This window comes from Triticum urartu, chromosome 5A (assembly GCF_056163025.1).
Source record: "Triticum urartu cultivar PI428250 chromosome 5A, HENAU_Tu73, whole genome shotgun sequence".
NCBI lineage: Eukaryota > Viridiplantae > Streptophyta > Magnoliopsida > Poales > Poaceae > Triticum > Triticum urartu.
Window position 1 is genome coordinate 20,605,752 of NC_141877.1, and position 21,831 is coordinate 20,627,582.

The window sequence follows — 21,831 nt, forward strand, 5'->3', positions numbered from 1 at the left end:
GCGATCCGTACAAGGATTTGAACGCATGCCCGGTATGGAGTGCATTGCGGTATAAGATCAGAGGAGATGACCCTGGTGATATTGAGGGCGAGCCCTGCAGGAAGAGGGTTCCTGCGAAGGTGATGTGGTATGCTCCTATAATACCACGGTTGAGTGTTCAGAAACAAAGAGCATGCCAAGTTGATGCGATGGCATAGTGAGGACCATAAGAAAGACGGGAAGTTGAGAGCACCCGCTGACGGGTTGCAGTGGAGAAAAATCGAGAGAAAGTATTGGGCCCAGTTTGCAAGTGACCCAAGGAATGTATGGTTTGCTTTAAGCGCGGATGGCATTAATCCTTTCGAGGAGCAGAGCAGCAATCACAACACCTGGCCCATGACTCTATGTATGTATAACCTTCCTCCTTGGATGTGCATGAAGCGGAAGTTCATTATGATGCCAATTCTCACCCAAGGCCCTAAGCAACCCGGCAACGACATTGATGTGTACCTAGGGCCATTAGTTGAAGAACTTTTACAGCTGTGGAATGGAAACGGTGTACGTGTGTGGGATGAGCACAAACATCAGGAATTTAACCTGCATGCGTTGCTGTTTGTAACCATCAACGATTGGCCCGCTCTTAGTAACCTTTCAGGACAAACAAACAAGGGATGCCACGCATGCACGCACTGTTTAGCTGACACCGAAAGTATATATACCTAGACAGATGCAGGAAGAATGTGTACCCGGGTGTTGGAAATATGCCCTAGAGGCAATAATAAATTGATTATTATTATATTTCCTTGTTCATGATAATCGTTTATTATCCATGCTAGAATTGTATTGATAGGAAACTCAGATACATGTGTGGATACATAGACAACACCATGTCCCTAGTAAGCCTCTAGTTGACTAGCTCGTTGATCAATAGATGGTTACGGTTTCCTGACCATGGACATTGGATGTCGTTGATAACGGGATCACATCATTAGGAGAATGATGTGATGGACAAGACCCAATCCTAAGCAAAGCACTAGATCGTGTAGTTCGTATGCTAAAGCTTTTCTAATGTCAAGTATCATTTCCGTAGACCATGAGATTGTGCAACTCCCGGATACCGTAGGAGTGCTTTGGGTGTGCCAAACGTCACAACGTAACTGGGTGGCTATAAAGGTACACTACGGGTATCTCCGAAAGTGTCTGTTGGGTTGGCACGAATCGAGACTAGGATTTGTCACTCCGTGTGACGGAGAGGTATCTCTGGGCCCACTCGGTAGGACATCATCATAATGTGCACAATGTGACCAAGGAGTTGATCATGGGATGATGTGTTACGGAACGAGTAAAGAGACTTGCCGGTAACGAGATTGAGCAAGGTATCAGGATACCGACGATCGAATCTTGGGCAAGTATCGTACCGATAGACAAAGGGAATTGTATACGGGATTGATTAAGTCCTTGACATCATGGTTCATCCGATGAGATCATCGTGGAACATGTGGGAGCCAACATGGGTATCCAGATCCCGCTATTGGTTATTGACCGGAGAATGTCTCGGTCATGTCTGCATGTCTCCCGAACCCATAGGGTCTACACACTTAAGGTCCGATGACGCTAGGGTTATAAAGGAAGTTTGTATGTGGTTACCGAATGTTTTTCGGAGTCCCGGATGAGATCCCGGACGTCACGAGGAGTTCCGGAATGGTCCGGAGGTAAAGATTTATATATGGGAAGTCCTGTTTTGGTCACCGGACAAGTTTCGGGGTCACCGGTATTGTACCGGGACCACCGGAAGGGTCCCGGGGGTCCACCGGGTGGGGCCACCTGCCCCGGGGGGCCACATGGGCTGTAAGGGGATGCGCCTTGGCCTATATGGGCCAAGGGCACCAGCCCCAAGAGGCCCATGCGCCAAGGGATAAGGAAAGGAAGAGTCCTAAAGGGGGAAGGCACCTCCGAGGTGCCTTGGGGAGGAGGGACTCCTCCCTAGCCGCACCCTTCCTTGGAGGAAGGGCCAAGGCTGCGCCCCCCCTCTCCCTTGCCCCTATATATATGTGTGGGGGTGGGAGGGCAGCCATACCTTTGCCTTTGGTGCAGCCCTCCCCTCTCCCAAGTCCTTCTCCTCTCCCGTGGTGCTTGGCGAAGCCCTGCAGGATTGCCACGCTCCTCCACCACCACCACGCCATTGTGCTGCTGCTGGATGGAGTCTTCCTCAACCTCTCCCTCTCTCCTTGCTGGATCAAGGAATGTGTTGAACGCGGAGGTGCCGTGCGTTCCGCACTTGGTCATCGGTGATTTGGATCACGACGAGTACGACTCCATCAACCCCGTTCACTTGAACACTTCCGCTTAGCGATCTACAAGGGTATGTAGATGCACTCTCCTTCCCCTCGTTGCTAGTTTCTCCATAGATAGATCTTGGTGACACGTAGGAAAATTTTGAATTTTTGCTACGTTCCCCAACACCGGGACATCGTCGATTTCTCCCGACCAGCCATCAATGTCGAAAGAAAGGCAAGCATTTCAAAGGTGAGGCAGATCACCGGAAGAAGCCCGCCATGCGTACCGGTGATCACGTACTTGATATTGTCTCTGATTTACACGTAATATTTGGAAAGGGTCCCGGCGGACTAGCTTTTCCGAATGAGGCTGAGGGAGGCACACCCATGTGGAAGAAGAAATCTATATTTTGGGACCTACCCTACTGGAAAGAGCTAGAGGTACGCTCTTCAATCGACGTGATGCATGTGACGAAGAACCTTTGCGTGAACCTGTTAGGCTTCTTGGGCGTGTATGAGAAGACAAAAGAAACACCTGAGGCACAGGAAGACCTACAACGTTTGCACGAAAAAGACGGCATGCCTCCAAAGCAGTATGAAGGTCCTGCCAGCTAAGCTCTTATCAAAGAAGAGAAGGGAATCTTTTTTGAATGCCTGCTCAGTATGAAGGTCCCAACTGGCTTCTCGTCAAATATAAAGGGAATAATAAATATTCCAGAGAAAAAGTTCCAGAACCTAAAGTCTCATGACTGCCACGTGATTATGACACAACTGCTTCCGGTTGCATTAAGGGGGCTTCTACCGGAAAACGTTCGATTAGCCATTGTGAAGCTATGTGCATTCCTCAATGCAATCTCTCAGAAGGTGATCGATCCAGAAATCATACCAAGGCTAAGAAGTGATGTGGCACAATGTCTTGTCAGTTTTGAGCTGGTGTTCCCACCATCCTTCTTCAATATCATGACGAACGTCTAGTTCATCTAGTCGACGAGATTTTCATTCCGGCCTACGTATTTATACACAATATGTTCCCCTTTGAGAGGTTCATGGGAGTCCTAAAGAAATATGTCCGTAACTGTGCTAGGCCAGATGGAAGCATCTCCATGGGCCATCAAACTGAGGATGTAATTGGGTTTTGTGTTGACTTCATTCCTGGCCTTAAGAAGATAGGTCTCCCTAAATCGCGGTATGATGGGAGACTGACTGGAAAAGGCATGCTAGGAGCGGACTCAATAATATGCATGGACGGGCATTCTTGGTCTCAAGCACACTACACAGTTCTACAGAGCTCTACCTTGGTGACCCCGTATGTCGATGAACACAAGAACAGTCTGCGCTCCAAAAACCCGGAGCAGTGTGACGACTGGATTACATGTGAACACATCAGGACTTTCTGCAGTTGGTTGGCAACACGTCTTAGAGGTGACAACACTGTTTGTGATGAGCTGTACTCATTGTCCAGGGGACCATCTTCGACTGTATTGACTTACAAAGGATACGAGATAAATGGGAATACATTTTACACGATCGCCCAAGATCAAAAGAGCACCAACCAAAACAGCAGTGTCCGCTTTGATGTAGCAACCGAGAGGGGAAAGGACACATATTATGGTTACATAGTGGACATATGGGAACTTGACTACGGAAATGATTTTAAGGTCCCTTTGTTTAAGTGCAAATGGGTCAATCTGTCTGGAGGCGGGGTACAGGTAAACACACACTACAGAATGACAACACTGGATCTAAACAATCTTGGGTACACTGACGAACAGTTCTTCCTAGCCAATGATGTGCCAAAGGTTATCTATGTGAAGGACATGTCTACCAAACCGAGAAAAAGATAAGATAAGGAAGCGAATACATCATACGATGAGCCAAAGCGCCACATAGTTCTTTCAGGAAAAATGAACATTGTGGGAGTGGAGGGCAAGACAGACATGTCCGAAGATTATGAAAAGTTTCATGAAATTCCTCCCTTCAAAGTCAATGCTGACCCAAGCATCCTGATAAACATGAAGATTATCCATGGTTACGGTGCAATAAGCAAAGGACACAACCGAAAAAAAGTGAAGACTTTCTCTCCACAACTATTATGATGATACCATGCCAACTTTCAACCTTTTCCTAGTTCATTTGAAATGCATGTTGTAACAGACGAGTTTCCATATGAAACCCTGATATCTCGAAACAGATTGTCCATTTTGTTGAAATGCTTTGAATGTTTTGTTGAAATGCTTTGAATGTTGCATTTTATAAACCTCTAGTATTATTGAAACTAAAATTATATAGAATTTATGCAACTAAAATTATCACAGTATTTTCTGTTCAAAACATTAAAAGCAAAAAGAATTTTATTGATGATTTGGCTTATAGCTCAATAATAATCAGTAAATGCTTTTCAATTTCAGGGTCTTTTCGCTCAAAATAATCAGTAAATGCATGAAAAATAACAAATGAAGTCAGAAAGGGTTGAAAATTGATGATGTGGCTTTGAATGGTGCATTTTGAACACACAAAAAGTCAGGAGTTCATAGAATTTTCATAAAGAACTTTTTTGTTACAAACTTTAATAGCAAACATAATTCATAAAATAAATTAAATAAGTAATTAGAAACAAAATAATATAAACTTTAATAAAATATATAAGTAGAAACAAAATAAAATAAAATAAACTTTAATAACATAAATAAAATTTATAAAACTAAAATTATCAAAGTATTTTCTGTTAAAAACATTATAAGCAACCTCTAGTATTATTGAAACTAAAATTACATATAAAACTGATGCAACTAAAATTATCAAAGTATTTTCTGTTGAAAATCATTAAAAGAAAAAATAATTTTCATAAAGAACTTTTTTTGTTAGAAACTTTAATAACAAAATTACATAATAAGTAAGTAATTGGAAACAAAATAAAATAAAATAAATAAGTTTTTTGTTGTAAGTAGAAACAAAACAAAATAAATAAAGCAAAAAACAAGGAAAAAATAAAAAAATATGCCACCTACTGGGCCTCCACGGCCTGAATACGACTAGAAACCCAACCATGGGCCAGTATTCAGGACCGCAGAAGGCCCAGTAGGCCCATCAGGCATACTAGTGACAATTAGGCCCGAAAGCCTGCAATGGAGAGGAGCTCTAGAGGGGTGCGTCAGTGGGGCTTATAAACTACTGCGCGCCCCTCTCAGCTAGCGAGGTGGGACTAAACATTTGGGCACGGGCAGCACGAGGCCTTTGGTCCCGGTTGGTGCCACCAACTGGGACTAAAGGGGGGCATTGGAACCGGTTCGTGGCACCAACCGGTACGAATGCCCCCCTTTGGTACCGGTTGGTGCCAGCAACCGGAACCAAAGGTTGCCGCTTCCCGCCCTTTGGGCTACCGAAAACTGACCTTTGGTCCTGGTTCGTGGCACCAACCGGTACTAAAGGGGGCCATTGGTCCCGGTTGTTGCCAGGAACCAGAACCAATGCTCTGGTTATATAAGTTGGACTTGTGAAAATTCCACAATCAGTTGCCCCCGCCCTCTGTCGCCCCCGAGCCGCCCCCCGTCGCCGTCGCCCTCCGCCGCCCCCGAGCCGCCCCCCGTCGCCGCCGTCGTCGCCCTCCGCCCCCTCCGCCGTCGCCGTCGCCCTCCATCGCCCCCGCCGTCGCCCTACGCCCCCCGCCATCGCCCTCCGCCCCCCCCCCCCGCGTCGTCGCCCTTCGCCCCCCGTCGTCGCCCTCCGCCCACCTCCGTCGCCCTCCACCCCCCGTCGCCGTTGTCGTCGCCCTCCGCCACCCGCCGTCGTCGCCCTCGCCGGCCGCCCCCGATGTGAGCCCCCTTTTTTCATATATGTATTAATTTTTTATTTAGATTGTTAGTAGATATCGATTTTAGTTTAGTGCATTTTAGGTTAGTGTAGAGGAAAAAGTAAAATAAGGAAAAAGATGAAAAGATGAAGAAGGAAGAAGAAGAAGAAAAAGAAGCAGGAGAGGAAGAAGGAGAAGAAGAAGGAGAAGAAGAGGAGAGGAAGAAGAGGAAAAAAGAGGAGAAGAAGAAAGGAATAGAGGAGAAGAATAAAAAATAGAATATTTTCTATTTTTTCTTCTTCTCCTCTATTCCTTTCTTCTTCTCCTCTTTTTTGTTCTTTTTTTCTTCGATCTTCTCCTCTATTAATCCTTTCTTCTTCTCCTATTTTTTCTTTTTCCGGACACCGCGGAGGTGGTTAATTAGTATTGAACTAGTTAAACTAGTTTATTTATAGTAAATGATTAATTAGTAGTTTAACTAGTTGATTTAATAAAACTATTTTATTTATAGTAAGTGCTTAATTAATTAGTAGTTGAACTAGTTAATTTAATAAAACTACTTTATTTTACTATATATAGAAGTAGTTTATTTTTAGTAAGTACTACTTTTTCTATTTATAGTAAGTGCTTAGTAGTTGAACTACTTGATTTAATAAAACTAGTTTATTTTACTATAAAAGTAGTTTATTTTTAGCAAGAAAATTAATAGAACTAGTTTATTTTTTAGTTAAAGCAATTATTCCCGCATCGATGTCGAGGATTCCTATCCCGCATCCTCGTCGTCGACTCGGCGGAGGAGGCTGGCTTGATCAGAGGGGCCATGTCCGGGACTGGGCTCCGCCGGGATGGTTTTGGGATGTGCTACCTTCCGGGGGGCATAGGTTGGTGAGGAGCCAGCCCGTCGTTGACCCGATCCTTGTTTGGTGGCGGTCGCATGGGCCAGTGACTGTGCCGAGGCTTCCGGACACCGCAGAGGTGGTACGTCACCGTGTTAGCGAGGAGGACGAGCACGTCTGTCGCTACATGGTTGCGTTGGAGGGAAGGTTTGACAATACCTGGCAGGTTCTTCAGGGATCTCAGTGGAGCGATCCTGTGATGGTTCCTTCTCTTTGGGTGTCCATCGCCCGTGCCGATACCCGTCGGGCGCTACGGTTCTAGTTGTACTAGCGATGTTATATGTATGATAGTATTCGAGGTGTATTAGGTATAATATTCGACGATGTAAGGACGCAAGAGATGATGTAGTTTTGCTTATAATTGAATGCATCCTAGTTTGAATACTACTTTATTTTGTGATTTGATTTTGCTTATTGAATGCTCAAATTGGAAAACTACTCCTACTTTGAATGCTAAAATTGGAGAGCACTATGCAAGGCGTATGCATATGATTAGTTGATAGCTTATAGGGTTTTTGTTTTCACAGAAATCTAGGAGCCCCCCCTCCATCATCCCCGTCGTCATCCCTGTCACCGACCCCCTCCGACCTCGAGGTGAGACCAGACAAATACTTTTTTAGAAAGATAATTAAATGATATTTCGGGTTGACTTTCAGTCTGTCGAGTCTCCACCATATATGAGAGGACGAAGAAGCCCGACTGTTGTCGTGGGGGGTCATTTCCCCTTCTTCTCTGGGTGCTAGACCTTTGTTATGCACTAGGGGAAGAAGGAGTAACGACCATCACCAACGGTCGCAAATGTCAGAGAGGAATCAGTGAGGGAGAGTTCCACCATATATATATATATATATATATATATATATATATATATATATATGAGAGGACGAAGAATCCCGACTGTTTGTCGTGGGGGTCATTTCTCCTTCTTCTCCGGGTGCTAGACCTTTGTTATGCACTAGGGGAAGAAGGAGTAACGACCATCACCGACGGTCGCAAATGTCAAAGAGGAATCAGTGAAGGAGAGTTCCACCACATATATATATGAGAGGACGAAGAATCCCGACTGTTGTCGTGGGGGTCGCATCTCCTTCGTTCTCGTGTGCTAGACATTTTGGTGTAATGCACTCAGGGACGAAGTGAGGAGCGACCATCACCGAGAGTCGAATATATACACCACGTGAGCTGAGAGTTTTCAAGAAAAGAATCGACAGGCCGATAGTCAACCCGTGATGAATAATAATGATCTAGTTTAGTTTTTGTAGTACATATATTTAATTGTACAAGTTTAATCTTTGAATTATGAACGTAGGAAATGTCGTCATCAGACGACGAAAGTCTCCTGGGGAAGTGCAGCTAGTGCCACGACGATCGAGGTTTGTGTGACAGGCCTCACCTGGACGATGATCGGCGCTTCAGCATTAAGCTCGAGGAGACCTTCGATGTTAAAATGGTACGCAACGACGAGAAGTATTTTTTCGTAATTAAGCATGACTACAACTATTTCAACATGTAATTTTCATCTTTTACCATTCGAGTAGCTTATCCCATGGCATGCAAGATGCTATGTCTTGGAGAGAATGGATTTTGAAGACCATGAAAGTTTTGAAACAAAGAAAATTCACCTAAGGACTCATCATGATGTGGATTTTGAAGTAAAGTTGTACAATTCTGAGAGCGTAACCTATTTTGGTTGCAAAAAATGGGAAGCACTTTGCAAGATGTATGGTTTTGATGAGGGTATGCTTGTCACCATGGATCTTGGTGATCCTGAAATCGAGCAAGACAATATGGACATTTAGGTCCTTGTTGACACGTCTCCAATTCTACCGCTATGTGAGTTTCTCAAACATAGTTAGTAGTTAATTTATATTGTTTATTTCAAAATAGTTGACAGCTTATTTCCATTGACAGCATATTTTCATTCTTCAAAGAATGTGCGGGAGATGGTAGACAAAATCTAGTACACCGATGGCTCCGAATTAACTTATCAGGAGAAAAATCATCTGGTCGGATTTTGTACTGATAATGAGAACTACAATATCTACAATCAAACTCCTCAACATTATGGTCAATACGTGCCACTAGTGCACGTGTTGAACTACGGTAACTACCATGGAGATACCCTGGTAAGATTTTTTACTATTACGACATCCATGCATCTTTTGCATACTTCTAAAACTAGTACATCATTGCTAACTATGAAGTTATTACTATGTTTTCAACAAAGAATCCCAGAGGATTGTGTGCCTCATTTGATGTATCAGAATGGCAGCCTTCGTGTTTTGAACATATATCCAGGTCATCCTACGAATCTCAACTGTCCATACCAGATTTCTCAAAGAAGTGGAGACATGCTAATCAAAAAATGGAAAAAATGTATGGATAGTCGTAAGGAGGTTCTTGGAAGCAAAACGAAGCGAAGCGCAAGAATTGGAGACAGGATGATCTCCGTTCTCCATAATGGAGAGTCAGAGTCTATATTGTTTTATGCTATTTTACCTTAAAGAGGGTATTTAGGTCCTACATAATACTGATGATCATGTGCTAAGAACAATTAAGTAGGGTTGGTTTGATGACTATCATGATGATGATCGTATGACTTGTTATTAATAACGAGTAGAACTTTTATGATGATGATTAGTAGGACCTGTTATTATGATGATGCATGATGCGAGCATGAAGAGTTATTATATATCTGTGGGTGAAATGAACATGGATTGGATTGAAGTGAAGGCAACATGCATGTGGTGCATGTCGAAAGTAGTACAATCCAAACTTGATCAAGTTTGGATTAGTATTACTTTCGACATGCACCACATGTTGCCTCACTTCAATCTAAGTCATGTTTAGGCATAGAAGTAGCAGTAGCACGGAGATAAGAGAGAACACATCTCTCTATTAGCTACGTATACCAACCTAAATTAACCCCCAAAACCCCTAAACTACCTCCTTTCAAAATAAACCAGCCCCTGAAATGCTGACGCGTGGAAGCTTATTGGTCCCGGTTGGTGCTACCAACCAGGACCAAAGGCCCTTGTGCCTGGGCTCGCCGGAGAGGCCACGTGGCGGCCCATCTGTCCCGGTTAGTATAAAAACCGGGACTAAAGGCCTAGGGCATTAGTAACGACCCTTTAGTCCCGGTTCCCCAACCGGGATAGATGGGCCTTATGAACCGGAACAAATGGCCCTTTTTCTACTAGTGATTATTGTTCATAGATAAACTTGATCATAAACCAAAAGTTCATTGGATCTCGACAAACACATCGCAAAAAGAGTTACATCAAATAGATGTCCAAGAAGATCGAGGAGAACATTGTATTGAGATCCAAAGAGAGAGAAGAAGCCATCTAGCTAATAACTATGGACCCGAAGGTCTGAGGTAAACTACTCACAAATCATCGGAGAGGCTATGGTGTTGACGTAGAAGCCCTCCGTGATTGATTCCCCCTTCGGCGGAGCTCCAAAAAAGGCCCCAAGATGGGATCTCTTGGGTACAGAAGGTTGCGGCGGTGGAAATAGGGTTTCGTGGTGCTCCTGGATGTTTTCGGGGTATGTGGACATATATAGGAGGAAGAAGTTGGTCGTTCGAGCCACAAGAGGCCCACGAGGGTGGAGGATGCGCCCCCCTGCCTCGTGGCTTCTTCATTGGTTGCTTGACGTCCATTCCAAGTCCTCTGGATCACGTTTGTTCCAAAAATAACTCTCCCGAAGGTTTTATTCCGTTTGATATTCCTTTTCTGTGAAACACTGAAATAGGCAAAAAAACAGCAATTTGCACTGGGCCTTGGGTTAGTAGGTTAGTCCCAAAAATAATGTAAAAGTATATAAATAAGCCCATTAACATCCAAAACAGATAATAGAATAGCATGGAACGATCAAAAATTATATATACGTTGGAGACGTATCACGCCCTCCTACCTCGTGGCCGCCTCGCTGCTTCCTTAACGTCCACTCCAAGTCTCCTGGATCACGTTTGTTCCAAAAAAAAGATCCTCGCGAAGGTTTCATTCCGTTTGGATTCCGTTTGATATTCCTTTTCTGCGAAACACTGAAATAGGCAAAAAAACAGCAATTTGCACTGGGCCGTCGCCTAATAGGTTAGTCCCAAAAATAATATAAAAGTGCAAAGTAAAGCCCATTAAACATCCAAAACAGATAATATAATAGCATGGAACAATTGAAAATTATAGATACGTTGGAGACGTATCATTGGGGAACGCAGTATTTCAAAAAAATTCCTACGATCACGCAAGATCTATCTAGGAGATGCATAGCAACGAGAGGGGAGAGTATGTCTACGTACCCTTGTAGACCGAAAGTAGTGGTCTTATTAACCATCAACACTTGATGCTCTTTCTTGAATTCTACCTTCGTCGATTTCAGCATCACGAAGAGCTTGGGAATCGTTTTCGTCATCCCTTGCATATTATAGTTCTTCACGAAGTTCCAGTAACTTGGTGATAGTGACGAGAGAACTCTGTCAATCACTATCTTATCTGGAAGATTAACTCCCACTTGATTCAAGCAATTGTAGTACTCATACATTCTAAGCACATGCTCACGGGTTGAGCTATTCTCCTCCATCTTGTAGGAAACGTACTTTTCAAAGGTCTCATACCTCTCGACTCGGGCATGAGTCTGAAATATGAATTTCATCTCTTGGAACATCTTATATGCTCCCTGGCATTCAAAATGTTTTTGAAGTCCCGGTTCTAAGCCGTAAAGTATGACACACTAAACTATCAAGTAGTCATCATACCGAGCTTGTCAAACGTTCATAACATCTGCATCTGCTCCTGCAAAAGATCCATCACCTAGCAGTGCCTCAAGGACATAATTCTTCTATGCAGCAATGAGGATAATCCTCAGATCACGGACCCAGTCCGCATCATTGCTACTATCATCTTTCAACTTATTTTTCTCTAGGAACATATCAAAAAAATAGGGGAGCTATACGTGAGCTATTGATCTACAACATAGATATGCAAAAACTACTAGGACTAAGTTCATGATAAATTAAAGTCCAATTAATCATATTACTTACTTAAGGACTCCCACTTAGATAGACATCCCTCTAATCATCTAAGTGATCACGTGATCGATATCAACTAAACCATGTCCGATCATCACGTGAGATGGAGTAGTTTTGAATGGTGAACATCACTATGTTGATCATATCTTCTATATGATTCATGCTCGACCTTTTGGTCTCAGTGTTCCGAGGCCATGTGTGCATATGCTAGGCTCATCAAGCTTAACCCGAGTATTCCGCGTGTGCAAAAATGTCTTGCACCCATTGTATGTGAACATAGAGCCTATCAGACCCAGTCATCACGTGGTGTTTCGGCACGACGAACTGTCGTAATGGTGCATACTCAGGGCGAACACTTATACCTTGAAATTTAGAGAGAGATCATCTTATAATGCTACCGCCGAACTAAGCAAAATAAGATGCATAAAGGATAAACATCACATGCAATCATATAAGTGATATGATATGGTTGAGGGAGTCCTGGATTAGGGGGTCCTCGGACAGCCGGACTATATTCCTTGGCTAGACTGTTGGACTATGAAGATACAAGATTGAAGACTTCGTCCTATGTCCGGGTGGGACTCTCCTTTGCGTGCAAGGCAAGCTTGGCCGTTCGGATATGTAGATCTCCTCCCTTGTAACTGACCCTGCGTAACCCTAGCCCCTTTTGGTGTCTATATAAACCAGAGGGTTTTAGTCCGTATGACAACAACAGTCATACCATAGGCTAGATTCTAGGGTTTAGCCTCTTCGATCTCGTGGTAGATCAACTCTTGTAATACTCATATCATCAAGATCAATCAAGCAGGAAGTAGGGTATTACCTCCATCGAGAGGGCCCGAACCTGGGTAAACGTTGTGTCCCCCGCCTCCTGTTACCATCCGCCTTAGACGCACAGTTTGGGACCCCCTACCTGAGATCCGCTGGTTTTGACACTGACATTGGTGCTTTCATTGAGAGTTCCATTGTGTCGTCACCATGAGGCTCGATGGCCCCTTCGATAATCGGCAACGATGCGATCCAGGGTAGGGTTTTTCTCCCCGGACAGATCTTTGTATCCGGCGGCTTCGCACTGCGGGCCAACTCGCTTGGCCTTCTGGAGTAGATTGAAAGCTACGCCCATGGCCATCAGGTCAGGTTTGGAAGTTTGAACTATACTACTGACATCCGCGGAGACTTGATCGAGTGATTCAAGCCCGCGTCAGGTGCGCCGCACAGTCACGACGGGCATGACTTAGCTCTACCGCCAGACAGTGTTCGGGAGATCACACTTGTGGCGACCCCGGCCCTTGATCCGGAGCAGATCGCGCCATCCGAGGACGGGTGGATGGACCCCGCCCAGAGGCCGCACACCCAGCGGCGATAGAGCCGAATACTGACTTCACCTCCTACGAGACCTGTGTTGCCGGACCTTTGGATTCGTCCCTGGCCACGTTCTCCAAATTGCCTGTGTCCGTACCTATCAAATCTGATAGGGTGCCGATCACGGAGTTTTCCTTCGTGGATATCTTTCAGCACTCACCCTTGGGCGATGTGCTAAATTCATTAAGGTCTCTCTCCTTGTCAAGAGGCCCCTGGCCGAACTGTGTTCTTCTCAAGTGGGAAGCGGACGACGAAGAAATTCGTCCCCCACCCACTACCCACTTAATAGCCACTGTCGACGACTTAACCGACATGCTTGATTTCGGCTCCAAAGACTTCGACGGTATGGACGACGATGCGGGAAATGAATAGGAACCACCGCCCGCAGGGCGCTAGACTGCCACTTCATCACATGATATATACATGGTGGATACAACCCAAGAAAATGATGATGAGGAACAGGAGGAAGCAGCGAAAGGACAATTCCATCGAGAAGCAACCAAAGCGACGGCATAAGCGCCGCTCCAAATCCCGCCCTAGCAAAAACAGCGATAATAGTGCAAGAAAGAGTAACACCCCGGTTGACCCCAAAGGAGACAACGACCACATGAACCCAGCGGTGGAGCAGGGTGAACTAGCGGACGACGAACATAGTACGGAGCCGTTGCCAGGTCACGACAACCCCGAGGGTAAAACTCATCAACCTGTCTCCGGAGACATGAATAGTCCGGACGACGATGCACACATCATCCCTGAAAGACACTTGGAACAAGAGAACCTTCATAAAAGGCTCATTGAAACCGCGCGGAGCCTGAAGAAGCAGAAGCAAAGGCTTAAGACCGCGCAGAATACGCTCAACAGCAGATGGAATAAAGTGCTTGACATAGAAGAAAAGTACGGCGGTAATCGCCACACAAAAAGCTATCCAAAGCGCAAGTTGTTGCCTGAATTCGACGATGAGGCCTTAGTGCCCACTCAGCTGGAAAATAAAATGACCGATCAACCGGACCGGCCACCCCGTGGTCGTGACAGGGCGGCTAACGATGACGTACAAAAGTCAGCACACGACCTAAGTGTGGACCTACACAAAAAAGGCGGTTTGACCAGGTCCATTTACGAACCTAGGAAGCGCGTTCTGGCACAGAATCATCACCGCCCAAATGACTTTACTGACAAAATAATAGTTCGGAATCAAAACCGAACAATACAACCGTCAGACACACCCAAATACAGGGGTGCCGCGCACCCCCTATGTTTCACCAACGAGGTACTGGACCATGAATTCCTAGAAGGATTCAAACCCGTGAACATAGATTCATACGACGGAACAATAGACCCCGGGGTCTGGATTGAGGACTTTATCCTTCACATCCACATGTTTCGTGGAGATGATCTCCACGCCATCAAATACTTGCCCTTAAAGTTGAAAGGACCAGCTAGGCACTGGTTGAAGAGCCTCCCAGAAAACTCAATTGGAAGTTTGGAAGAGCTTGAGGACGCTTTCAGGGCTAATTTTCAAGGGACCTATGTCCGACCTCCGCATGCAGAAGATTTAAGTCACATAATTCAGCAGCCTGGAGAGTCAGCCCGAAAGCTTTGGAATAGATTCCTCACTAAGAAGAATCAAATTGTCGATTGCCCGGATGCCGAAGCCTTAGCGGCTTTCAAACATAGTGTCCGGGACGAATGGCTTGCCAGACACCTCGGCCAGGAAAAACCAAGGAAAATGGCAGCCCTAACAAGCCTTATGACCCGCTTTTGCGCGGGTGAGGATAGTTGGCTGGCCCGCAGCGGCACCAGCAACCCAAGCACATCCGGAGTCAGGGATGGCAATGGAAAACCACGACGCAATAAAAGCAAGCGTCGAAGCAACAAAGACAGCCCAGACAACACGGCGGTAAACGCCGGATTCTGGGGCTCTCGACCCGGTCAATGGAAAAAACATTCAAAGGCAGCAGAGATGGACCGTCCAGCATAAACAAGATTCTGGATAGATTATGTCAGATTCACGGCACCTCCGATAAACCTGCTAATCACACCAACAGAGAATGCTGGGTCTTTAAGCGGGCCAGCAAGCTAAACACCGAACACAAGGGGAGGGAGACACCATGTGAAGACGAGGATGAGCCTCACCAACAAAACACTGGGGGGACAGAAAAAATTCCCAACAGAAGTCAAAAGAGTGAACATGATTCACGTAACGAAGAGGAGGAGCACACGCGCGCTCCGAGACGTATGCACCATAGAGCCCGTTACCCCCAAGTTCAGCCCTTGGTCAGCCTGCCCAATCACTTTTGATCGCAGGGATCACCCAACTAGTATCCAGCATGGAGGATCGGCTGCCATGGTACCAGACCCAATAATTGACGGATACCATCTCACCCGAGTCCTTATGGACGGCGGCAGTAGTCTTAATTTGATATATCAAGACACGGTCCGCAAAATGGGGATAGACCCAACAAGAATCAACCAAAGCAATACTACCTTTAAAGGACTAGTACTAGGCTCAGAGGCCCGCTGCACGGGCTCTATAGTACTAGAGGTTGTATTTGGTTTTCCCGACAACTTCCGAACCAAAGAATTAACCTTCGACATCGCTCCATTCCGAAGCGGCTATCAAGCACTACTCGGAAGAACAACCTCGCTCGTTTTAATGCAATACTGCATTACGCTTATCTTAAGCTTAAGATGCCTAGTCCACGTGGCATCATCACAGTTAGCGGACACTCAAAGCGTTCCTTACACGCGGAGGAGTGTATGGCGGCTTTCGCAGCCGAACACTGAACGACCCCTCTAACCAGAATAAAGGATCGGTCGTCAAGACCGCAGACACGGCTAGACGAGTCCTGCGCACCCCTCGCTGTAACAGTTCAGATAAACCCGAGATTGGGTCGATGGATATACCCCCATAGGTGGCGCTAGGGGCTTCCCGCATGTAAAAAAGACTATAGTTCTGTTTGACCTTACTTAGATTGAATTTCAATGGTCTATTAATAATAACCAATTTTCCGCACGTAGGCTTTCATATGGGTTTTTTCTCTCTTGCAGATGACAATTGTGCTACACCCTTCCAGGACACGGCACAACGGAGACACAGGCGCCGACATGCAGCAGGGCCCCGCTCAAAGGTTTCTTTTTAGATTAAGACCCTGTGTAAACCTTTCTCACTGTCCCTTGTTTCTTTATGCCCTCCAGATACTTAACACAATCGAGAGGGATGCTGATGTTATTGTCATTTTCGCCACGTCAGAGTGATGCACGTACCTGGAAATTCAGGGTTGATTATCAAGGGCTTCGCTCAGCCCGGTATATGTTCTGAAGTCCGAATACCTTAGGGAGTGTTCGGCGTCGCGAGTTTGGCCTTTTATGCATCAGCTCTGAATCATGTCTTTGGTCAAATGTTGGGTTTGCCCGCCTACCGTGTTTTGCTACCTTACGTTCCGCTCTATCCTCTAAGGTGGCACCGGGAGAACTACTTCGATTGTGCCCTGGTTCATCTGGGTGAGCACCTCAGTAGAGAAAGCCGAAAACTGACTGTCATGATAAAGCGCGAGACTGGTCAACCACTCGATGACTCAGCGGAATATTCACGATTCCTCCGCATTAACGAAGGACCGGTTTCCCGGTCATGTATGTACGTGCACCATATTTGGATAAGCGTGGAGGTACCAGGGGCTATATAGTAGCCCCACTGTCACACTCCTATGGCTAAGTGAAAGCGTTAAAGCAATATAGTCCGATTGCCTTGTTCGCCGCACTATCACCTCCTTCATGGACCAAGGCATTGGATCAAGTGTGAATACGTGCTTTTCCGAACACCCCTGCATTATGTGCGTGGCGGCTGAAGCCGACGACTGCAAACTTTTAGGTTATATACAAACATAAAACAGCCGCACAGGAGGCATCATAATACTTTCAGGCAAAAGTATAAAAACCTTTATAATCCAAATAGCATTGTTTTTACAATTGGGATACATGTCACTCGAACATAATATTCTTCGAGCACTGAGCCTCTATTAAATGAGCGCCTTCTAGGACTTCTCCAAAATAGTGCTCGGCCGAGACCTGGCCTACGGCCGAACCCCGGTTTGCAATAGTGGTGGCATCCATCTCTGCCCAGTATGTCTTAACACGGGAAAGAGCCATCCGCGCACCTCTATGCACGTCAACCTCTTTACAGCGTCGATATGAGGCACAACACTATGGAATCGTTGCACTAAACTAAAATAACTATTCAACCTTGGTCCTTCCGGCCAAAGATGATCCACGACAGACCTCATGGCAAGCCCGGACAACCTAGGGAGCTCAGCCCACTCAGCCATTTGCTCATTTAACAGCAGTAGACGCGTCGGAGCACTGAACTACGACCAGAACAACTTTTCCACTTCATGATCTTTTTGATCTCTGAAAAACGCAGTCGCATCAGCAGCACTCATTGCCAAGTTCGAATACGCGTCTGCATCACTCCATAATTGACCTAAAGGGGCATACTTCGGATCTCCAAACTTCGTCCGCAACAAGAAGGGCTTCCCAGCCGTGACATCTCCGGCTTGACGGAGCTCCTCCTTCACCACTCTGATTTCAGAACGGGTTTCCTTGGCTGCTTTCATAACTTTCTTCAGGTCAGCCGCTCTCACTTGGCTTTCCTTTTCAAGAAGCTCATATCAGCCGGCGACATCTTTTAGCTCATCAGCCATCTTGGCTATTTTATCTTCGCTTTTGCGATGAGCAGCCTGTTCGGCTCTTAAGTCTTCTGCCGCCTTTAGGGCGGCCGCATCACTCCTCCTAGCTTGTTCCTTGGCTCGGGCAAGTTCTGCCCGAAGGGTCTCCACTGCGGTAGCTCCATCTACAGTCACAACATATTATAGATACTAGCATCATGCTCCTCTTAATATTTGTCGACCACCGGAAAATACATACCCTGTGCCTCGTCATTCCGCTTGTTCACAAGCACAATGTCGGCATCTGCCGCATCAAGTTGCCGGCTCAAACCGGCAAACTCAGCAGTCCGGCCAGCCACCGGACAGTTAGCCATCTGCACATGAAAGCAGCGCAGTTATTTACCTGGGACTATGATCCTCTGTTTGCTGCCCCTGGACAGCAACCAGAGTCTCAGGGGCTACTATCTGTATAGAGGACACCTAGCGTGTGCGGTACTGTCAAAAAATATTTGTATATTACTTTGCGTACCTCAAAGACTCTTAGCAGGCTCGTAAAAGCTTCATGCAACCCACTTGTGGAGGATGAGATCCTCTCAACCATCGTACTCATTAAAGTACGATGCTCCTCTGAAATAGCCGCTTTCTCCAAAAGGCTCATCAGTGCGTCCGGTTGCCCACTGGACAGTCCCGGACTCTTTTTGTTGCTCTACATAGGAGACGAATATTCCGGACCGCGGGTGGCCAAAGGGTTACCTTCTGGCCTTGGCGGATCAGGAGAAACCCTCTATGATGACACCTTAGGGTCGTCCGTCCCAGGAGGCGGGGAGGTAGGGGGAGGCGTTTCGCTCTCCATCATCTCCGAAAGAACATCCCCCAAAGACGAACTCTGCTAAGAAGGGCTACGAGCCAGGCTGCAAGATATATGTCTCGATTATTGTCCTCGGAGATAAAGCAGGATATATTTACCAAAAGTACTCTTGATTCACTTAAATCTCGATGGAGGGTTGGCCCCCTTGCGAGCATTATGCCGTAAGGACGCCCTCCGGGGCAGTGCCTCCTGATGAAGATTTCTTCCCTCGTTTGGAACCTTTCGTTTCCAAGTCGTCAGAGACAATCCTTTTCCTTCCTTGGGGGGAGGGGGATTCTAGATTCTTCTCCCGATCATTCTCCTTCGTGGAGACACTAATTCCCCCGGTTTGGATGAGTAATGCGTGAGGCCCGCTTTCGGCTTCTTTATCCCTCCCTTTATCTTCCCCTGATGGCACTTGATAAAGTGCGCGCTCGAGCATTGATATGTCTCCAACGTATCTATAATTTTTGATTGTTTCATGCTATTATATTATCAACCTTGGATGTTTTATATGCATTTATATGCTATTTTATATGATTTTTGGGACTAACCTATTAACCTAGAGCCCAGTGCCAGTTTCTGTTTTTTCCCTTGCTTTATAGTATCACAGAAAAGGAAAATCAAATCGAGTCCAATTGACCTGAAACTTCACGGAACTTATTTTTGGAAGGAAAGCAACCCGGGAGACTTGGAGTCCACGTCAAGGAAGCTTCGACGAAGCCACGAGGTAGGGGGCCCGCCCACCCCCCTGGGCATGCCCTCCACCCTCGTGGGCCCGTCGAGGCTCCCCTGACGTACTTCTTCCGCCTATATATATCCATATAACCTAAAACGATCGGGGAGCACAATAGATCGGGATTTCCGCCACCAGAAGCCTCTGTAGCCACTGAAAACCAATCTAGACACGTTCCGGCACCCTGCCAGAGGGGGCAATCCCTCTCCGGTGGCCATCTTCATCATCCCGGTGCTCTCCATGAAGAGGAGGGAGTAGTCCACCCTCAGGGCTGAGGGTATGTACCAGTAGCTATGTGTTTGATCTCTCTCTCTCTCGTGTTCTTGAGGTGGTATGATCTTGATGTATCGCGAGCTTTTCTATTATAGTTGGATCTTATGATGTTTTCTCCCCCCTCTACTCTCTTGTAATGGATTAAGTTTTACCTTTGAAGTTATCTTATCGGATTGCATCTTTAAACATTTGTGAACACTTGATGTATGTCTTGCCGTGCGTATCTGTGGTGACAATGGGATATCACGTGATTCACTTGATGTATGTTTTGGTGATCAACTTGCTAGTTCCTCCCATGAACCTATGCATAGGGGTTGGCACACATTTTCGTCGTGATTCTCTGGTAGAAACTTTGGGGCACTCTTTGAGGTTCTATGTGTTGGTTGAATAGATGAATTTGACATTGTGTGATGCATATCGTATAATCATACCCACGGATACTTGAGGTGACATTGGAGTATCTAGGTGACATTAGGGTTTTGGTTTATTTGTGTCTTAAAGTGTTATTCTAGTACGAACTCTAAGGTTGTTTGTGACACCTATAGGAATAGCCCAACAGATTGATTGGAAAGAATAACTTTGAGGTGGTTTCGTACCCTACCATAATCTCTTCGTTTGTTCTCCGATATTAGTGACTTTGGACTGACTCTTTGTTGCATGTTGAGGGATAGTTATGTGATCCAATTATGTTATTATTGTTGAGAGGACTTGCACTAGTGAAAGTATGAACCCTAGGCCTTGTTTCCTAGCATTGCAATACCGTTTACGCTCACTTTTATCATTAGTTACCTTGGTATTTTTATATTTTCAGATTACAAAAACCTTTATCTACCATCCAGATACCACTTGTATAACCATCTCTTCACCGAACTAGTGCACCTATACAATTTACCATTGTATTAGGTGTGTTGGGGACACAAGAGACTCTTTGTTATTTGGTTGCAGGGTTGCTTGAGAGAGACCATCTTAATCCTACGCCTCCTACGGATTGATAAACCTTAGGTCATCCACTTGAGGGAAATTTCTACTGTCCTACAAACCTATGCACTTGGAGGCCCAACAACGTCTACAAGAAGAAGGTTGTGTAGTAGACATCAAGCTCTTTTCTTGCGCCGTTGCCGGGGAGGTGAGTGTTTGAAGGTATATATTTAGATCTTGCAATCAAGTCTTTTAGTTTCTTGTTTTATCACTAGTTTACTTTATAAAAGAAAACTATAAAAAATGGAATTAAGTTTGCCTCATACGCTTCATCTTTTTAATATCTTTCATGAGTATGATGGAAAGGAAAATTGTGCCGAAGTGTTAGAAGAAGAATGCATTAAAATGTTTGGCACTAAATCTTTGAATGATGAGCATGATTGCAATGTTGTTAGTATGAACTCCTTGAATATCCATGGTACTAATGATGATTGCACTAGTTATGATGAAAATGTCTCCTATAAACATGTCAATTTTTGTGGAGTGCATTGGGTTTGCTAGTATACACCAAATAGGGAAGACAGATATTGCAAGAGGCATAAGTATTTAGAAACTAAATTGTTGCAAGAAAGGCTAGATGATTGTGCTGAAAATTTAAAATTTCTTGGCCGTACTTGTGGACTTTGCAATGAACATGGTAATTTAGCTATCCGATGCAAATTGTTTCATGATCTAATCGTGTCCAAAAATTGTGATGACTTGATTTACCTTGCACATTATAATGAACTTAGTTCGCTTATGGGCTATGAAGAAATGAAACGTATAACTAAGCATCTTCTAGAATTTGCCCGTTATAAACTTCTTGGTTTTGATCTAGAGGAAATTTATATGTATTGTGCGGTGAATTGTATTGAAAATACTTATATTGCCAACTACATAAAGAAAAGAAAACAAATAGAAGATGAAGAGAATACTAATGAAAGGGAAGAGACTTCCCAATACCCTCCTATTATTTCTTATGATGAATCAGATAACGAGGAGGAGCCTCCTATTCAACCAAT